The following is a 22,363-nucleotide window of genomic DNA, read 5'->3' as shown; positions in this document are numbered from 1 at the left end:
TCGCGAACGTATGAGTGCTGGTGTACCTACTACACTTTGAACACTTCTACACAACTCATGAAGTGAAACCTCTACCAAGGTTATCGGAGGAGCAGCACCCGCTCAACAGCTCGACACCTTTGTTTCTGCTTCGCGGACTAGCGCGCGCGTGTGGAGTAACAAACAACAATAACAGTTGGTGGATATTACCTTCTATACTGCACCAACTGCCATTCTACAAGTGGCGAGAACTTTCAGCTCGATTCAACGATCGTTTGTTCAAGCAACTATCCAATGCCCGTGTGGCCGTATAGTTACGCTGATTAAATCGGTTGTTGGTCATTGACGGTTGCTACTTGGTGAGAAGCCTGTTTAGTACGACGCGAGGAAAATGATTGTGATGTAAATTTTACTATGCCTGGTATAAAAAGCTTGCATTCGTGTAGGATAGCATTAGCTCTAGTAACATTGTGCGCAATTATGTGAGAAATTACAACTTACGAAATGAAGATGCATAGATGTATTTGTATTGAACGTCTTTCTAGAGAGCTGTTTAGGGTGATAATTGCCTTAAAGTATTTATTTCCCGTTTGATGAACATCTTAATTGGTTAAACCCTATGATTCATTTGAGATGATCATATAAAACGGTGGAGCGACATTCCCTTGAGCCCAAACATAAAACGCCGAACACTAATTCATCCATCAGTGTCAAACTTTTTAGCTAAAGACAGGATAATGTAACTCAAAGAAAGTGTTTCCCGATTTTCATTGTTTCAAATGTTTGAAGTACAAACGTATTACAATAACGAACTTATCCGTACACATATTTAAAGAACATCTTCGACCATAGATCGTACAGCAGAGATGACATTAACAAAAGGCGGGTAAAGAATTTGACTGGAAAATGATTTCTTTTATTTCCGGGAATAAACCCATGCCTCATCATATACCTACATATGCCTTGACACCACAACAACCACAGTTAGTAAAAACTCAAACTATTCATAATTTAGTTTAAATACACAATAGATTCAATAGATTTTCTTCTTCTTTTTGTAACCCACTAGAATATTGCCGCCCCGCAGCTAAGTATTCATTCCGTACTTCAACGGTTATTATCTACTAGTTTATTTGTGGACGCAAAAGCGCCCGTGGCAAGCGTTTTTTTTTTTAATTTTTAAGAGTGATATATTATTTTCTGCATTTAAAAACAATTAAAATTTTCAACGTCTGTTGTCTGTGATTTTTCCATCAAATGCTGTCTGGTTGTCTAAGGTTGTCACTGGTTTTGTTCTCTGCATTTGCTAGTAAAAAAGAATGGAAGTGTCAAATTTTTTTTTTGTGAGAATTTCCCCCGCGTGCTGCGTCTGGTTGGCTAGTCACCGGACAGACAAACAGGGCTATTATATATATGATTAGGTTTCTAAGCCAAGTTGCCACTTTTGCATTCGTATATCATGAGGCTAACACGATGATACTTTTATGCCCAGGAAAGTCAAGAAAAAGATCGGATCGGGCATCGAACCCAGCCACATTGACAATAGCAATAATTGACAATAGCAATTGAAATTTGACAGAGAACCAACAATGTTCGTTTAATGTTATTATGATTATTTTCCTGGTAGTGTTTTGTGAAACCAATGTTATGGTATTTTCATGATGAAAAATGATTCAAATCAGATTAGAATCTGACAAATAATATTGGAAAATAGCTAAACTAAAGATATTTGTATTGATAGTGACCATTCAGCAGATCCACCAAATTCGTATCCGCCTGGAGATTTATGAAAAAAATTAACAAAAGAAATATTATTTGATGTTTTGTTCTTCACAAAGTTCTGTCTGAAATGCCATCAAAACTGATAAACATCAATAGCTGTAATAATGTTCATAAATGTTGATGGCATTTTAGTCAGAGCTTTGTGAATAACAAAACAGGTAAATAATTTTCAAATAATATTTCTTTTAATTAATTTCTTTGCAGGATTCATCTTCCTCAGTAAGAGTCTAACTTTCATTTGAACAAAGATATTTTAAAGTCACATATAGGGTTACTGCTCCTCTCATAGCTCCCATATTCATCCCACAAAAAAACAAAGCAATGTAAAGGTATTATAATTGTTTCTTATTTTTGTTATTTTTTTCAGCAGTAAGCACGCATGTTAGCAAAAGAAGCAACGAAATTGGTGCCAGATGAGATGAATATATGTTTAGTGATATGAGAAACGAAACAGTTCCCCTACGAAAAGCTTGTTATAAATCAATTCAACCTCAATGGGTTTCGACCGATAGGCGGTAACACGGCCTAATGCATACTTCAAACAATGCACGTTTGGTGACTTTTGTTGAGGAAAAGAGAGGGGTAAATTGCCCTAGCCAAAGACTGCATGTTAAACATGATAACCATAGCTGATACCATCTTAACATTATCAGTCATATTGATAATATTCACAAAGTGATATGCAAGCGCCTCTTAGGGAACAACGCACCACCCGTCGGCTTATCAACAATTCTGATATGCACATTGCGGGGAGCAGCATTGTTAGTCGAACTAGAGCATTTTGCCTCGCCAAAATGTTAGAAGTTTCATCAAATTGTGCAAATTTTCGATTTTGCCTACCTTCCTATGTATTGTTTTGACATTTCTTCGAGTTATCTACATTATTTGCTAAGTTTTGTTACATGCATCTCAACCACCATAAACCTGAGGGAATACTTAAAAGGCGTTATGACCAGGAATGGGGCATAATGGGGCATTTTCCGCTATATTGACGAGAATCGCGCTTCTATCTATTGAAACGACACGAACTACAGAAGCACAACCAATTCTCTTCTTCATTGATATTACATCACTGGGACACATTGCCGCCTCGCAGCTTAGTGTTCATTAAGCTCTTCCATGGTTATTAACTGCGAGGTTTCTAAGCTATTTCTTAACATTTTTGTATTTGTATATCACGAGGCTAACGCGATGTAGCTTTTATGCCCAGGAAAGTCGAGAAAATATTCAACCCGAAAAATTCCTAAACCGGACCGGGAATCGAACCCAGCCACCCAGCATAGTCGTGCTTTGTAGCCGCGCATCTTACCGCACGGCTAAGGGGGGCCCTTAGCGAATATCGAATTGTTTCATTTTTGTGTTATTGAACAGGTTAAAAGTGAGGACAAGACGCCATAGTTTGAAACCAGTATAAAGCTTCAATATTACTGGAGATTAAAAAAGTGGACAATGATACGGTGCAGCGCTATGAAAGCAAGCCAAGATCCCCATGTATGTGGATAAGGAGGCAGTGACGGTCGAGCTCACGAACTGTGTCTTTCCACATTTCATTTCTTCGGAATTGCAAGTCTTCGGAGTTCATACGCTGCAATGATGAATGATATCCTTTTTTGCGACGCGTTGGTCCAGTTTTGAGCAGATATGGATATGATTTCCCACAGCCAGAAACGTTTCGTAAATTTACGTTTATTTTGATGCACATATTTGAACCATTAACTAAATGAACGCGCTGTAATTTGAAAAAAAAAATCGATTTTGAATTTTTTTCCAAGGGTCCCCTTGGGAAAAAACAATGATTTTTCAATAATTCCGAAATGCAATGTCCGATCGGGCAAAGTTTCAATAGCAAACAATGGGACCGCATTCCCCGTCGAATGCAACTTATTGCGAGTAAATCGGGTATATAACACTATGGGTCTCCGGGCCTTCTATCAAAAGTTGGTTTTTGAAGTAGTAATATAGCCTTTCGGTACAACTTTGTTGTACGAGAAAGGCAAAAATGAGTAAATAGATTTTTCTTACAATTTCGGATAATCGAGCCTCTGAATAATTCAAGTTTTGAGCGATGCATGGCAATATCGTTCCAAATTAAATTCATCATACCAACCAAGATAATGAAAAAAAGAAACAAACTACATGCACCGGAGACTAGATTCGACTCAAAAAACCAGCACACTTGTACACACATTCACAAAAGTACAAATTTTGACCTCACATTAAATAGAACCGTTTGTATTCTGCAGTTTATGGGTGCGCTTGGACTATGAGCCTGTTCCAAGACTGATAACATTTCTGTTCGGTGCACCCTTCCGAATTGACATCACGTTTATGGGTACGGTATTATGTGGGGCTTCGGATATTATAATAACTCTACGAAACCGTCCCGCTTTTCCGAGGCAAATAGGTTTTGTATATAGCGGCGAGCTCTCCCCGTAATTTACTGAGTGAACTGCCGCATTAATTTGGCTTCCAACTGTGCACACCGGTCCGGGGACCAAACAGCACCATAGCAGCACTACCGTTCGTTCACCAGTCAACATCGGCAGGCGAAGATATTCTGTTTGCTTTTACTCTCCAGAATAAAGTTGATTCTAAAGAGAGGTTGAAAAATGAAATGCGGCTGAGGTTATTATTCTTAGCTGAAACTAATTTTCCCTCCGATGATGTTGCCTGTGGGGCATTTCCTGTGCTACTAGAGTTATTAGGGCTTCATCTTCATGTTTTCCATGGCTTTTGTTGCATCTGGTAGTTGAACATTAACTTTTTTCTGCGACAAGAAACGATACACTAGTTATGTGTCGAGAATCTTTCTCACTCAGAAAGATTTTAAAACCACACCCAGATTTGAACTTGTCTCCATCGGGTTGACAATTCGCCGCCTCTGCAAGCCTCGTTAACTGGAGACCCCGTATTATCAGGGCGTTACTTCTTAATTTGTAATTGAGTTCAGCGAACTGGAACGAATCTTATGCGGGTATCAAAAAGTGGACATAACCCATCGTTTTTAAATCGAAATGAGACAGATTGTCGACGTACTACTGAAGGGGAACCGTTTCATTTTCCATTTTCCTGTAACAAAAGAGGTTTTAAACTATAGAGAAAGATTGTCGCATCGGTTCCCTTTGTTCTGTTGTCGAAACATGATGGCTGGGTGCAGAACTATCAAATCGTATAGATTTTTTTCATTGTCCCTCTCCCAGCCAGCAAAAGATATTCCGGATAGCGACGACAGCGACAATGACTGTAACAAAATCATCTGATCTCGAAAGACAGAAAACAAGCACCAATAATGTCGCGCTAACATGCGTGCTCACTGCTGAAAAATCACAAAAGTAAGAAATATCAAATTGTTTTTCATTCCCTTACTTTTAAGTGGATGAATAAGGGAGCTATAAGATGAATCGGGGCAGTACAAACCCTACATTAACCCATATTAATCTGAAATAATTGTCAACTCAAACAACTCTGAAAACAAGTCTTTTCAATGTAGCTGTCTGGATGATGCAGGTATTCCCTGCCTTCAGTGTCAGAAATTACCACACGCTAACGATCCTCTTTTTCAACTATGTAATAAGTTATAATAACAACTTCTTTCGGTGGGATTTGATCCCACGAAACCAGTACGCTAGACAGGTGCTTTCCCTACTAAGCTATGAAGGACTCCCATCGTCCTCTGCAGCTCAGAAGTGTACTACCATTCTTGAAACATGATGTATACGTAACTTCTTCAGATTTCGGCAGTTTTGGAAAGACAGGAATTGGAACATGGAATGTTTGAACGTTAGCTATGTAAGGCAAGCATGCACAACTCGACAGCGAAACTTCTGGAGATGAGGGAAATCCATTTCCAAACCTTCGAGACTGGCATTTTTATATTCCGATATTCGAGGCGACAACGCACCAATAAATTGGTTTTTCTAGAGTCGAAGTCAATTGTAGACGGGACAAGCGATCGTGAGAGGACTCTCTGGTCGACGAAAGAAAGGTACAACAACCGGCGATATTCGCCTCCTTTACAATATTTCACGACGCCTGAGTGGAGCAAGGATGAATCCGTGGCTGCCATTTTTTTATCATTTTTGTATTATTATGGTGACTTTTAATTATTGCACTAGTTCGCCTCCTGCGAGGATATCCACGAGTACACGTTCACATTAGAGGAGCGTGAGTATTTAGAATGTCTGGCGGCTGATCAAGTGAGATTGTGTGAGCTTCGATGGGACTCGAACCCACGACCCTCAGTACGCTAGATTGGTGCTTTAATTACCTAAGCTACGAAGGACCTCCGTCGCTAGGTAGCGAATGCCGACGGAGGTCCTTCGTAGCTTAGGTAATTAAAGCACCAGTCTAGCGTACTGAGGGTCGTGGGTTAGTCCCATCGAAGGGAAAGTGGTTACCTCCAATACATTTTTCAAATCATTATCTTCCACATAATGTACAGATTCACATATGAGTTTTCCGAATATTGTAAATTAATGTCTTAGTCGGGTGGTTTAATTCCCGAAATATAGGCAACTAACTTTGATTGTACTGAAATTCTTCAAGTTGCGACGTCCGACCAGCTATCAACACCTCAGCATGATCCGCCAAGGAGATTGAGGTAGCCATCTAAAGCATGAAATGCAGCAAGGCTCCCGAGATCGACCGCAGACATGCTCAAAGCTGACCCCTTGTTATCCGCGCAAATGTCGCATCAACTATTCTGCTATATCTGGGACACCACGATTTTTTCCTGCCGATGGGTTGCAAGGCGTCCTGTCCTGGTGAAGGTCCCAAAAAAGCTGTGTACACTGGATTTTGTTTTTACACGATTTACATTTTCTCAATTTTCCACTCATCCTAAATGTTTAACGTATATTAATTATCATGTGATTTTTCTTTGATTTATTCTGGATTTTTTGAAACATATTGCGAAGAGTTTGGTGGCAAATTGAAGTCAAACGATCAAAAATACGAGCGAAAAAAAAAAATTGTGTAAAAACAAAATCCTGTGTATTGCTATCAAAGTTGTGTGCAAAGTTATCTTGAATCGGATACACAATCCCAGGCGACGGCAGACAGGGTTCCGTGCAGAATGATCATATGGAGACCATACTGATACAGGTCAATAAGTTCCAAGAGTCCCTCTATTTGGTATTTAATGACTACGCAAAAGCTTTCAACCTTCTGAATCTCAAAAATCTGTGGGCACCATGAACCGCAAGGGAGTTCCGAATAAAATCATCGGCCTCATCAAACCGCAGTACAAGGCTTCAACTTGAGTACAAAGGAGCTTTGTCTGATTCTATGTGAGTAGTCGCTGGTGTGAGGCAAGGATGTAACCTATGGCCACTACGGTCCTCTGTGGTAGGTCTTACCATCAACGTTAGCATGTCCATACCTTTGGATGTCAACCCACACAACCACGAGACGAGCCAGCCTTGGGCTGAAAGTCTCGCTAATAAAGATATAAAAAACACGCACAACTCCTCCAACATTATGGTAGCCCTGCAAGCAGTGGGGAAGGTCGAAACTTTCAATATTTTGGATTGGATGTTGGATGGCGGAACTAAAATAGGCATAGAGGCACGGATCAAGAAAGCTATGGCTGAAATCAAATGAGTCAACTCCAGTGAGACATGGTGTGCATCAACAGAGAGAGACAAGTATTCACCAATCAATTTCTACGTTTCACAATTCGGGTCCGGTGGCCTCATAACCAGAGTCTTTTAATTCTCGTACATGGATGAGACAGTGTGTCATGAGCTACACAAGCCCACGTAGCATCGATTCGGTGCGACGAGAGAAGCTACTGTGCACAAATAATAACTGAGTAAACGTGTCTCAATGTACGTTCCATGAGACTCATCTCATGCGCTAGGAATGTTTAGCTGGCGTTACTAAGGTGACGATATTATTGAATGAAAAAATTCCCGTCTTTCGCCTTTGCAAAGGTTTGACATGACAAACAACGCATGAGCTGATCGCATTGAGATGTCTTAATGCAACTCACCGAGGTACACAAGCTTATTGAGACTCGCGTGAGCTAAATTTTATGTGCGCGTAGCAATCTTTGCTCAATCTCATCTTTTATTGTACGCGTTCACCATGTCTGCTCATAACTGGATCAAGAATACTGAGCTCCATCGATGATGCCAAAAACCGGTATTAACAGAAATTCGAGAGCGAAATTGGCGGCGGAGGGCCGATCAACGACGGATCAGATGTTTAGCCTGCGGATGATCCTTTATAAATTTCGAGAATACAGCTTGCAGACTCACCATCTGTTCATTGATTTCAACGCAGCGTATAATTCCGTGAAAAGAAATGAGCTGTGGCAGATAATGTCCGAACATGGTTTTCCGACGAGACTGATTAGACTGATACGTACAACGCTTTATGGCTCGAAATCAAGTATTTGGATTGCAGACGAAGTGTCAATCTCGTTTATGACCTAAGACGGATTGAAGCAGGGTGATGCACTTTTAAATTTATTGTTCAACATTGCACTCGAGGGCGCTATTAGGAGATCTGGCATGCAGAGGAACGGCACTACCATCACACGGTCGCATATGCTCCTGGGCTTTGCGGACGACATGGACCTCATTGGAATCGATCGCAGAGCAGTAGTGGAGGCTTTTGCCCACTGAAGAGGTAGATGGCGAGGATAGGCTTAACCATTACCTCTACCATGACAAAGTACATGGTGGTAGGTAGAGGTAGAGGAAGACCTAGTGGTGTTGGTGCAGAGGTAGTGCTTGATGGGGATGTGTTTGAAGTTGTTGAAGAATTTGTTTACCTTGGAACGCTTGTGACATGTGACAATGACGTTTCCCGTGAAGTGAAAAGACGTATTGCTGCTACGAATAGGGCCTTTTATGGGTTACGTAACCAGCTTAGGTCCCGCAGCATGCAGACGGAAACGAAATTTGCTCTATACAAAACTCTGATTCTACCAGTGGCCCTTTATGGACATGAAGCATATGTACATTAAAAGAGGCGGACCGGAGAGCTTTCGGGGTTTACGAGCGAAAAGCGCTGCGTACAATACTCGGAGGGAAACTAGAAAATGGTGTGTGGCGCAGACGCGTGAATCGTATAAAATACGGTCGACTTCAGTGGGGGGTCACTTAGTGCGAATGTCGGGAGAAAGAAAAGCGAAAACAATATTCAACAGAGAACCACCCGAGTAGCACACATGTCACATAACAGTCACAGTGACTCATATGCGACCAAATCAAGTCACATTGGAGTTGCTGCAACCAAATCGAACTGAACTGTGCTACTAGGGTAGATATGAGCCGGCGACTTCGTAGAAGGCCACGAACACGTGAAATCGGACCTGGGGACCCTGAACGTTTGAGGAAACTGGAGGAACATCGCCCAATGATTATAGAGCTATATAATACGCCAGGCGTAGGTGTATCGACGCTGTAGCCAACCAGGGGACAGTAATGACATGGCGGCGGGTTGCCACACATTACAAAAGAATGGAACGCTGGATTGGAATCCGGCAGGGTATTGCAGCAGAAGCAGACCCAGGGGTGGGGCTAGAGATGTCGCAAATTAATTGATTACTCGCTTAATCGAGATTTTACGGCATCTCTAGAGGGGGCTCGTGGCGACGAAGCCTGCTGCCTCAATAAAGAAATAGAGGAAGTCGATATTAATGTGACCTCGGCCCAAGTAAATGGTAAAGCAAGCAGCCGCTCAAGATGGATTTTTTTTACGTTGTCCCAGTGGTTGAGAAAATTTCCAAACCCGAAAATTATCTAAACCGGATGATTCTTGTCCGGTACCCATGAATCAACTTCAACAGTGTCTTACCTTGTAGCCGGGCGTTTACCACTGAAGAAAAAAACTTGTATACAGTTGATCGACAGATTGATTGGCCATTTTCTGGTCTCTGGATGTTGACGATTTTAACTTAACAATGAGGAGCATTCAACAACAAGGACGTTGTTTAACACGATTAACAGGACGATCACAATTATGCAGTTTCAAAATTACAATCACTTCACCCAACCGGCGGTTGTTAGATTTTCTAACAATTCTGTATAAGAACCTAACACAACCTGTATATCAACTGGGCATATGCGAAATTGTTAGATGTTGGGTGTAGAATCCTACAACTCGATCATCAATTTTCTCAAACGCTAATCTGTTGACTTTGTTAATCGTGGTAATATGAAGTGAAAAAAAGTGAGGGAGTAAAAAAAATGCAATCATCGATAACCGAACCGAATCTAGCCAAATCGCATCGAAGGTAGATGATTCCGGATTCTAAAATGTGAACATTGGAAATTTGTAAAGTATACCACCGTGCTAAAATCCTACACTGTGAAATTCTTTATATTAAGTATATTTATCGAAAACATATTTTTGTTGCGATTTGACAACTCAAATTTATTCAATTGCTACCTTCCCGATTATACAAGCGTCGATGGGCGTGTGGTCGACATATCGGCTTCCCGACCCCGAAGTCCATGGTTCGAGCCCAGTCTGCCGAACTTTACTTTTTTTATGAAAAACATCATTCGTAAGGCAACATATTGAAATTCATAGCGATTTCTTGTGGCAAATTTCCATAAGGCGTTTGATTGAAAATCATACGTCCATTTTCCTCAGTGTAGATATCTATCACTATCAATGGGGTTCGCTAATAATGAGACTACCAAACGGTGGTACACATAGTTCATATATTTGTATGCCCAGAGTACTGAACTGCTGTCTGTTTCCATAGTGGGTTTGGTACCGGGTTCCTTAAGAAGATAAACTTCGGGTTAAAAGTATTAAAGCCTGTCCACGTTAAATTTCGGACACCCATCGTCCAATGCGATTTTTAAACATTTTTACCAACCACTTATACGATCTATTTACATGACAGCTCAATATCTTCGCTTTACTGCTTCTTTCAACATGTCTTAGCTCTCGTCCAAATTGATGAAATGGCGACAAATCAATTGAACATTTAACGTGGACAGGCTTTACACTCTTTAATTGCTAAATTTTACATATAGTTCGACGAGTGAGCATTGAAAAATGAGGAAATGTGATTATTCACATTCATTTTTCAAATAGACTTTCGAATTCACGCATTGTCACAACTAGGTGGATTAATCTGGGATATTGAACAAACCAGTCAGAAACCATACTTTATACGACCATTTTACAGTCAGAAATCTCATACCAGCCAGGATACCTCTACTCAACAAAGAAACAAGAAGGTGAACAATAAATCCAAGCAACTTACTGTTTTTTCCTCTATTTCTTCTTACGTTTCTGATTCATCACTTGATTTTCTCGGAACAAGGGAACTTATTCTATAGCATTGAAATTTCTTCTCTTCATTGCATTCACACTTTCCGTTTGCTTTACATCCATACGCGGTCTGCATGCCATCGAATAATTGCGGTCTTCCTCTAAGTGCTACTACAGATATGTATAATAATTTTCACTTTCGCATGCTTTATGTAAAAAAACTAAAATATTGAAACATAATCAATGTTATTATAGTATGTCTTCTTCTTTTTTCCCGATCAATTTCGTGAGAAGTTGGATTTTCTACAATAATTCTATTAATTTAATAGGCACCGTGCTTAACTTTCCGAACGCTCACAAGCATAATATTGTCGTCATCGATGTGATTACGCTACATAACCATACAGCAGAACAGCCATTGAAGACAGCTTTTATGTAGAGGGAGAGGCGTGTGAGACTGCTTCAGAGCTCGGCCCGCAGCTTATGTACATAGAGAAACACAATATATTGATCCACTGACAAAACTTGTAGGTGCGGATCACTTTTCCACACAGAATAAGAATTTTTTTTTCGAACGCAATTTTCACACCTTAACGAAACTTTTCCACGACCGTCGGTACGTTAAAACGCAAGCGAAACACTCTAGCTAAACTTTGCGACAGCAATTACCCAGTTTGGAACGGAATAAATAGCCATTTTTTTGAAAAATGTCGACCATTGCGAACAACCATTACCTCTCTTTGTGTTTTCTGCGGACTGAATGAATGACAGATGTAATTTTCATTTTCATCAATAAAACTCGCCCAGCTCGCCCCTTGTTCTTGTGCGGTAGTAGTGGGGCAGCCGAGCTTTTTCGCCCCCATTGATACATCCAATGCGTAACGGTGGATAACGCTTGAAGCAGACTATAAATGTTCATATTGAGTGGATAACGGTAATAATTGATAGGTAGTATGCTTTAGATTTATTTCCTTTTTCCAATTACGTAACTCACATAATTTCACTGTCTTTCAAAATGTAAACTTAAATACTTATGAGTAATTCTTTCATTTATTTGTTACAAACTAAAGTGCCATCTAGTGTTAATTTTGTTCATGCCATGAACACGGGCAACCCTTTATGCAGTGTGTCCATTTTGTTATGTGTTAAGAAATCCGAACTTTTTGTAGTGGCGCACATTACGTCGCTTTATCAAATGAGAACAATGAACCACCACAAAAGTTAGGTTTGCGTTGAGCTTGTTTAAAACAACACAATATACATTTGTCGCTGTTTCGAATAAACACGAAACCATTTTTATAATAACTTGATCTTTATCTTTTTCTCTGAAATCAAACAGAACATATGCACTAAAATAGACTATGTGTTCCGAGTCATTCTGGCAACTCTGGATAGGTAAGCATTGCGTTACGAATCCCCACCAAAAACGGGTCGATTGAGCTCGTCCGTTCACAACCTTGCCAGTTGCAAGAAGAGAGTCAATGTGAACAGTCCGCAGAAACGAGGCAGAGAGCGTCAGAGCGATCGTGAGGCCTCCCTCGTCCAGTTTGAGTCGGAAAAGATTGGAAAAAAAGTCAGTGAGTGTCAAAAATCTACAGTGAAATCCGTGTAAATTTGAAAGTTTTTTAGGCAATTTGCTTGTTGTTGGGGTGCAAAACTGGTTTTTATAAATGCATCTCGAGCATTCCCGTCAGCGGAACTGTCTTGACTCCATTAGTGTAGTTTTTAAATTCTCAGTCGTAGATGCAGAAAGACAGTACAGCTAGGAAATCTGATTGTGTTACAAATGAATGTGATTGACGGAAAAAGTTAAAATAACAATATCTACGTAATTTGATGTTCAAACTTAAGCAAAATTGGGAAATCCAATCAGAGCGAGTGCGATAGCCTGAAACGTAGAAAGGCAAACGCCAATCTGATCTCGATTCAGTGTATGTTTCTTTGCTCGCATATGTTAAAAGGTAATTCAAACATTTTTTCCTTTTTCTTATGAATTGAGCAATGATTTCGAAAGCAATAATAAATTGTGAAAACCTAGGCTGCATGATCGAGGAAAATCTATCAGTAGCGTGGACGCCATCTTGTTTCTTTTACGTCACCAGAGCACTGCTATATTCGAACACACCAGGGGTTCGTGAAACTACGCAGATGGTTTTATATGGACAGCTAACCAACCCCCTCCGACCAAACATGCACGCTCACGTACACCAATACATATTCCATCGATTTTTTCAGTGAAAACCTTCAACCAAGCTTTAATGTAAAACGAGTTTTACGTTTTGTTTTTATTTCTCCGCCTTTACAGAGCGCGACAACGGCCCATCACAACTACAGACGCACTTGCTACGAGTTTTGGAAGTGTTTCCTACAGATTTTGCATCACGTAAATTTGTGGAAACAGTTGACGAACCTGCAGAGAAGAACGCCTAGTTGTAACCCAAACTGTTGACGCAGACAATCTCGCGCTGACTGCACACATACACGCAGAAGCGCTGAGCATTAGCGAGGGAACAAAGAAACAGACCTTTTGCGTCACAATAACAGGGAAGACGAGTGTGTTCTTGGATAGCTGCAGTGCTCAAGGGAGGTATTTACCGATTCCATACAATTTCTGTGATAGGGTTACCTGTCTTTGTGCGTAAGGAATCGGCGGAAAGTATTTGTGAAGAGTTGAATATCCACCCCTCAAGTTGAAAGTGAAAGGTAGCAGAAGAAAGACACTGAACGAAAGATCTTATGGTGTTTGCTGGTTTGGAGAAGAAAAATACAGAAGCAGTTGGAAAAGTGGCAAACACTTCAAAGCGAACAACGAAGAAGAAGTGTGCAAATCAAAACGCGAAGCAAAGTGGAACGCATAACCACGTATGAATTTTGTGAATCTGCACTCGGTTATGTTGTGTACCCAGCATTTTCTTTTAGTATCGAGATATTTTTATAATAAAACAATATCAAAACAAGAAAAATTACACTGAAAGGAAACAGTAATCATTGAAGCAGTATAATTGAAAATACAAAATAAATATAGTTTATATTTAACAATTTAATGATAAAGTGTGATAATAGTTTTAAAACAAGGAATCGTACCCGTAAACAATTGACTGAGTCGTCAGAGTGAGTGTTCGAAGCTGAAAGTGAAAAAACGGGAATAAAGTGAAAGTCCAAAATGACAAACTCGCACAACCGAAGTGGTAGAAACGGCAGTTATGCTGAGCGGTTCTTCAACAATCACAGTCCACAGCAGCTGAGTGGTAGTGGTGGTAAGCGAAACAACGCTACTAATAACAATGGAGGCAATGGGGGTCGGGGACCTAAATCTCCGAGTTCGACCTATTTCAGGAGTATTTCGTTTTCGAATGCAATCCCGATAGTGCAACAGCCCTCGTCACCAGTAAGTAGTAAAAGTGGAACCTACTACAGCACCAATTCGCCTAATGGACGGCATCATAGCTTTAATGGTCAGCGAACAAGTCCAGGTGGTGGTGGTCCTTTCAACAATTTGACCGGATCATATCCCGGATCGCTTTCTGGTTCCCCACCAAACTTCTCCCATTTTGCTGGTAGCAAGTGTTACGATGCTCCAGCACCCACCGCATTACCAAAACCACCTGTACACTGGACATCGTCGGCTTCATCCAACGTTACGATATCATCAGCTTTAAACACTTCGAAATCATCCATCAACAAGCCAACCGCAGCATCCGTCATCAACGCTAGGAACGCTTTATACAGTAAGGTTCCATCATCGGTAGTTTACCCTACTACAGCACCCGCGTCTAGGTCAAAGGTAAAGTCCGCTGTAAAACCAGCAATGTCTTGTGCCGTGGCTGCGGCCAAGGCAAACCGTAGGGTTGATTTCACGCACAACCTCAAAACGCCAATCAATGTGCAAGCTTAACCGAAACGTACTGTCGATAAAGAATCTACCGATGCAGTTTGTTCAGTGCTGCCAAGATCGCATCTACCGGATCCCTCAATTTCAGTTCCGAATTTATCACATTAAAGTATAAATACTTTTTCCAATTATTAAATTTCATATAAGAATCAGGATATATTTTTGAACTTTCTAATCATTCAGTAACATAGTAACAATTTTGTACTAGGATGAACGATCCAAGGGTGAAGGTACTAGGCATATTTTACATTAATTTCCATTGGTTATAGAAAAAATGAAAGATGTTTTGCACTTTACAAAAGAAAAAGAATTAGAATTTTCAAGAATGTTTTCCCCTTTTTTTATTTTTAGTTCAAACGTTTAGTTTAGACGATTATCTTTAAAAAAATTAAATTAACAGTAAATCAATATGTTTTGATGTTTTATGAAAATCAGTATGACTTCAGTAAAGCATATGCAATAGTACCCACAACTATTGGATCGAACATCCTACATTTCTCTTTTATTTTCAAAACAAAGATCGAAGACAGCAATGCGAACAAATAGGATGCTTGTAGTTGTGTTGACATTTATAAGCTATACTCTGATTATCAACTCTAGTTTATGTATATCCTTTTTTAAATGTTTTATTTTAATTTGAAGCGTGACATTTTCTGGTCAATTCATCGGCCATTGCAAATTAGTATACTAAATTTATTATTTTTGTGAGCCTGATTTTCCGGCATTGCGGCGATCGCACCGAAGGGATCGGTTAGCGAACTATTAATATCCATTCCATTCCAAAAATAAGTATTTTCTTATGACATTCATGACAGAAGTACTCGATTTGCAATTGCATATAATGGACTACATACGAATCACATCGCACTTCCTCGCGCTCAGTTAGTATCCGGATAGCGCAAGCGGTCCCAGTCCTGAGTCGATCGTTGGAATGCCGCAAAATGCGGCAGAGAAATTGTTACTTTTGCATTATTCATATAGTCATTTTCATTGTTTTCAATTAAATATATGTGTACGAACTCTCATTGGAAATATGAGGCAAAATTTGAATGAGGTTCATTTCTCCGAGAGTGTGATGACTAATTAAAACTACGAAAACGCTAGAATGTACGATATCTCAAAGACCAAAACTACACTGTCGAAAGTATCGTAAGGAAGTATTTCCCTAATATAAACTCAAGCACATTTGTAATTTGGAATTCATTAAAATTCGCAATTTATTTTTTATTTCTGACAAAACGTCAAAAAGTGATATTGTCAAAATTCATCATACGGTCGATTACGACACCGTTTGCTGGATTTTAGAAAATATCGCATTTAAACTTCATTTTCAACATTTGGTATGGAAATTTTCCAACAAACAAATCTATAGATCATAAAACAATACTTTTATTTTCACCAATCTAGAGCAAATTACCCATTGTGCTTGAGTTTTCAATCGATGGGAAAATAAGCGATAGTTTGGAAACTGCGCAGTATACTTCGACAGTTTACAGAGCGAAAGATTCACGGAGAAAATATAACAATACAGTACAAAATCGAACTATTAAATGTATGTTTTACAATAATAACCAGCAAAGCAAATCAAACTTTGATTAATAACACAGAGCAAACCAACAAGATGAAGAAAAAAGTAATTGTTGCAGATAGTAACAAACACACCAAGATGAGACAGAATTAGGTGAGGGGTTATCAGGAAAAGATGTGTGAAACGACGTTTAGCGAATACTGGAAACTGACGAAAGAATGATCAAGTGTGTGTGACAATATATAAACAAAACGAGAATCGAAAGACTTATCATCAAACTGATAACAAACCAACTGCAAAACATTTGAAGCTTACGATGAGGGTTTGTCGAAAGTATCCGTCGACTGAGGTGGACGAAGCTTTCCCGTTTACTCGACCGAAGGAGGACTCCGAATAGCAGGAGCGATAGTTTACGGGGCAACACACACAGAGACAACATTTAATGTGAGACATCGGGCCATCTCTCAGGGGGCGGAGTTAAGAAACTTTGCCAACAAAGATATCTTTCTTGATTTGTTATTCGGCTCAATCTTGATTTTTCTGATTATGTGCATTTATCAATTATTGATTGGTTTTGACCGTTTATGAAGGAATTAATCTCTTGTAAATAGCACAGTTTTAAAATCCGTAATAATGGTAGAAGAGAGTGTGCCTTCTAGTAACTTTTACAACCGGAGAGTAGACGAAACCCTTCATCAAGCGCAGATAACAAATTTATGTGAATGACGAGCCAACTCCGCCCTTGATTTTTTATTAGGACTTTGTAAGCAAGACGCCATTGATTGAATTACATGCAACTGTTGTCGAGGACATACATATCGAGCGAACTGGCACCCCTTCCGGAGTTTCAGAAACAAAATGCAGTAAGCTACCCACGCTACTTGAGCAAAAGTGGGGCAATGGCATTACTTGCTTGAAGAATTGCATTACTAAGGTTGTATTAAAATAATGTGACTAGTCTTCTTTATATGTCGTCATCGCTACAGTTGTTTTAAAATATCAATCAAATTGAGAATGCTGAGCACAGATTTAAGATACTGACGCATTATTTACTGGCAAGTTTTCGAAGCTTTATGATTTCATGCTAGGTCCCGAACAATCGGAAACTTTGTCAAAAATCCATTTTATATCCTTAGAACAGTCAAAAATATGCTTTAGCCCAGTGCAATAAACTATTCGGAAAGAAGTATTTGTAAATTTGTCATTCTCAATGTTTTGAGAAAAGGAAAATAAATCATTCAAACGGCACACAATTCAGACGGTCAATCTTTCGTTTCCTATCAGAATAAAACCAATAAATTCACGTATTTCTAACGAATCGAGAACGCTGTTTTTGTGACAACAAAAGGTAAATATTTGCAATCTAGACTTTACGTTTATCTCTAAATAAAATTAGTATTTTTCAATCAGACTATTACTTCTACACAACTGCAAATAATCGTTTGATCTCATGTGTCTCCTAAATATTATTATTTTTTTCTTTTATTAAATTTCATTTACAACACGTGTTATATTGGTGATCAGATGATCAGACCGACAATTTACCCGCCCAATTTATCTCTACTCTGGTCGATTGATCAAATTAAGATAAATGTATAAGGTACATTGTTCACGACTGTCAAAAAATACGCGTTACTTAAATAAGCAGAAAAAAACTTATCTCGAACTTTTTTTTTTGCTTTCTAGTTTTAAAGTTTTGGTCACAAAAGCACCGAAATTGATAAATCATAGTAAATTTTCACCATGCAAAAGAAGTAAATATTGTATAGCAACGTAAGCAGCGTAAAGAAAATCAAACATAATCACCACAGTTATTACCAAACTTTGAACACGTAAACTACAGGTTAGTAACACACTCACACACTTGCAGAAATGCTATTCGCCCCTTTTCAAAACGACATACCAGACTCACACACATAAAACGACGAACCAAGTTTAGGTATATTTTGATCCCTTGAATGGTTAGAAAATGTGTAAATCTATCGTTTCGTTTGGCAGACATCTAATGTTGAGTGTTTATTCTTTTATGTGCGAAAAGAACAATAAGTAAATAATTGATACGAAGTATCATAATCCTACGTTTTAGGCAAGAACAACGCGAAAAAATGGTTCTATTTATTCAGACGGGATTGATGTAAACAAAAAAAACACAGTATTAGTTTTTCTGTCAGTTACTTTTTTGTTGGGTTCTGGTTGGCAACATTCACAAATTTAACGTTGAGTAACTATTATAAGGGACGGCTAATGCTCTCAACGAAAGTACATTACTAAATGAAACATCATCTTTTTTTTATTATGCATTTTCAGAAAAAAATCTTTCAAATCATCCGAATTTAAAAATCATGGGATCAAATTGTCCTATCAGCTTTTTTGTAGAAGATTCAAACGTTAATTCAAGGATTCTGATGGCACATCCATACAAAAACTCACTCCACCGACAGATAGAGAAAGATTTTTCTACTTGCTGATGATGTTGATTAACATAGACATGCTATCACATTTGGCAATGTTACGTTTGAATCGATCATAAAACACATAGGTCATTTTGAATATTTGTTATTGTAAATCCCTCATAGACTAGAACAACAAATCCCGTTTCCAAACGCAAATATATTTGTACATACAATAAGTTTTTTTTTAATAATGTACTGGCACACAAAATTTTCTACCAACAGAAAATGTGTGACTGTTGAAAGCAGTGGGATGTCCCACTATTTTTTTGTCTTTATTTAAAAGGTTTCTAGAGCTGTTTCAGCTCTGTATGTCCCACTATTACTTTCTTGGAATTTCCTATCCTTCTATCTCTATTGACTGTCAACATAAATCAAGATGCGACAGAAGAAATTATCTCTAGCAAAAATTATATTCCCGCCACATAAAAACCTATCATTTGACTTACAGTAAATCTGCTTAACATATGAATAAAGGTATAAATATATGGGATTTCAAAGACAAGGTTGGAAGCTCGACAGAATAATGATGGCCGGATACTCTCCGCAATTTCAAGAACACACGCCGAGGAATCTAGTTTGGCGAACTGAAAATGTACCTCGATGCTTGCTTATTGACTGCATGCTTTGAGAAAAAAATACAGCTCTGTACGCCAAACACCGACAGGAATGCATACAAGAAAATGCGGAATACTTTACCGGTCTGTACACAATTGAACGTAATCAATCATATTCTGGTTTTTAACGTCATATGTATTCTAATCCCCTAATAAGTCGTGGTTACTTTATTGCTGTTGGGTTGGCAGCACTGGCGTAAGAAAGTTGTCAACCATAAATTATTCTATGCAGAACAAAAATGAATTTCTGAACTTGCGAAAATCGATTTTTCTGCCATTAGTCACAGGTTTCATCGTTGTGGTGCGCTGTATAGAGCACCTGGATGCGAACAATGTGTACTATTTGCGCAAGGACGTGATATGAAAATAAAATTGGCATTCGCCAATTCGGAATTCGATTTTAAACTAGAACAAATTATTCCCCAGGTTTATTTTTTTAATTACTGAAACTTTTAATTAAAATTATCTACTTCAGATTATAAACCATTTTATCTAGTTCTTAATCTGAAATTGGTATGGTGGCAACGCTTATAAATTCCAAATTTCAGCTCTTGTCTTTTTTTACTCCAGTGAGAGATAATTTTTTCTCAATATTCAAAACAGCTCGCATTTGTTTCCCCTTATCTGTTACTAGAAAAACTATAAAAATAAAAATAATAAAACTCATCAACTTGTCTGAATAAATAACATTTGGCTGAAAAGCAGAATTTAGTCATATAATAGTTTAGACCCACTCAATCACAATATTGACCACACAATACGAACCCTTGAATATAAACCATAAACGCAGGCACAAACACTCATTCGGGTGTCCCTGCGGAAGCGCACGTTCCCCTACCGGAAACACAACAAGCAAAGAAGAAACGAAAATGAAGAAACCAATAATCTGCGATACGGAAATACAGCCGATACTGCTGAAATATTTTTTATTTTGAGAAGAATTACACTCTAATGATTAGCTGTATGAAAACAAAAAGGAAAACAATGTAAAATGAGCCGTGTAGAAGAACAACAAAGCATGAAATATGAAGAAGACGAGCAGCCGAAGCAAGAGCAGAAAAAACGAGTCCGTACGCGGGAGCACGCCATGCCACCGTTTATTGGGCCGTTTGTTTTTTACGCAACTAGAACGAGCAAGTCACGTGAACTCACACGCACATACGAGATATCGCATTTCAATTATTTTTCTTCTGTATATTACAGAACCGTAAAGTTGTCTCCTACAAAAGTGTCTATAATTGTGGAGCATTTAAACTGAGACAGAACTTAGTGAAGATGAAAAGTGTGCTGCGCGTGAGTGTTGCTTCGCTTTATAAAGTAAAGACTCTAGGCGAAAGGAAAGGCAAACGCATTGAAAATGAGATTGTAATGATAGAAGAAGGAGAAAACTTTTAGAATCTTAAGCGTATTACATATTAGAATATAAACTATAGACACGAGACAAAAGGTAGAAATGTTCGTAATTGTTCTGTGATCCCTATTCATTTAATGTTACTGCTTTTTCCAAGAGGCAAACATGTAATGAGACGGAATTTTTTAATTGTTGGATGGATTCACAAAAAAGAAATAGGAAATCGCTAGTAGTGGTTAAAAAGCAGTAACGATTAAAACTGTGTTTGGAGAATTGTTGAATTAACCGAAACACATCAACGATTAATCTGTACTAGACTTTTGTAAACGAACAAGTAAGTAAATTTGAACCAACTCCTTACAAACAAGACACAAAATTGCCATGTACTGTATCAACAATCATAAATTACTGTAGTCCTGATATATCGCAAAGCTTCCTATAAAATGTCCCATTTGGAATACGATTTCACATTGATCAAGAAACATTACTATTCAGTCAAAATTAGTTTTCAATCGTTGATATATTTTTCATTCAGTCTTAAATAGTCAGGTGCAGTTTACTTGTTTTATCAAAATGTAACAAATCAAATATTGTGATCCCCTATTATTTGTAAAAAAGAAAAAACACACTTCCGAATGGAAAAAAATAAACTGTCCATTCATTTAAAAGATCGGAGCAGAAAAAAATAAAACTCTGCTTCGCAAAAAATAAACAAAGAAAAAAATATACATCAAACCCGACAACCTCCTCAATCCCGCAATGTGCCTTGGCACACCTCCTTTCCCACCAGAAGCAATAAAATAGTTCCCATCCCATACACAAATATCCCAAATTCCTCCGTCCATCCATCACGATCCTCGGACTCCGCGCAATTCCCTTCACTCGCAAATCCCCAAATCCTATCCCGCGCGGAGCCCAACCAAAGGTATTGAAAAGAGTTAATTGAAAAATTTTCTACAACGTCAGACTACCGCCTACAACGGTATGTCGAAGGTATCGAGAAATAAAAGTGGCAGCTGGAAAAGATATCACGGCCCTTGGCTCTTTTTTATCAATACGTATATTAATTATTTCACCCAAATTTGGTCGGGTAGGTGGGGGCTTTTGAATGTCTTGTGATACTTACTTATTTATACTGTTCTTAAAAGATACGCGGGAATTATTCGTATCAATTTGCGTTTGGTCGAGGAACAATGAACTCGATTTGTGGTACATCACATACTACATACTTTCCAAAGCCTTCATTTTTTTAATAGACTTGACGCAAAACGCACTAGAGGTGGTGGTACAAACCTGCATGAGAAATTAAAGGTGAACGCATGGTTATTTATAAACCTTCTTACATTAGACTTACGGGTGAGTTGAAAGAACCACACATTGTTGATTTTCGGTGAAAATCAAATGATTTTTATCAATCTTTGCGCTACATCGCGATTGAGAATATCTAATATTAAATGGTATACCCCAAAAACAAATCTTACAATTATTGTTGTATGAAATCAATTCTGGGTGGTTTTGATACAA

The 22,363-nt window shown here is 38.6% G+C and overlaps 1 protein-coding gene across 2 annotated transcripts in view; it reads right to left on the bottom strand.

Annotated features, from left to right (window-relative positions):
• Nucleotides 1–11,890, bottom strand: part of LOC134227894 (RING finger protein 44-like) — a 77,721-nt gene extending 65,831 nt beyond the window's left edge. Inside the window, exon 1 of one of the 2 annotated variants that reach the window (XM_062709594.1) lies at nucleotides 11,736–11,890. The gene's annotated coding sequence lies outside the window, so the exon portion shown is untranslated. The remainder of the gene's footprint in view (nucleotides 1–11,735) is intronic. The other variant, XM_062709595.1, reaches the window with a different exon arrangement.
• Between the last annotated feature and the right edge of the window lie 10,473 nt (nucleotides 11,891–22,363).

Source organism: Armigeres subalbatus, chromosome 3 (genome assembly GCF_024139115.2).
Source record: "Armigeres subalbatus isolate Guangzhou_Male chromosome 3, GZ_Asu_2, whole genome shotgun sequence".
NCBI classification, from domain to species: domain Eukaryota; kingdom Metazoa; phylum Arthropoda; class Insecta; order Diptera; family Culicidae; genus Armigeres; species Armigeres subalbatus.
Note: the sequence above shows the minus strand (reverse complement) of the source record. Positions and strands in the feature narration are given on the sequence as shown.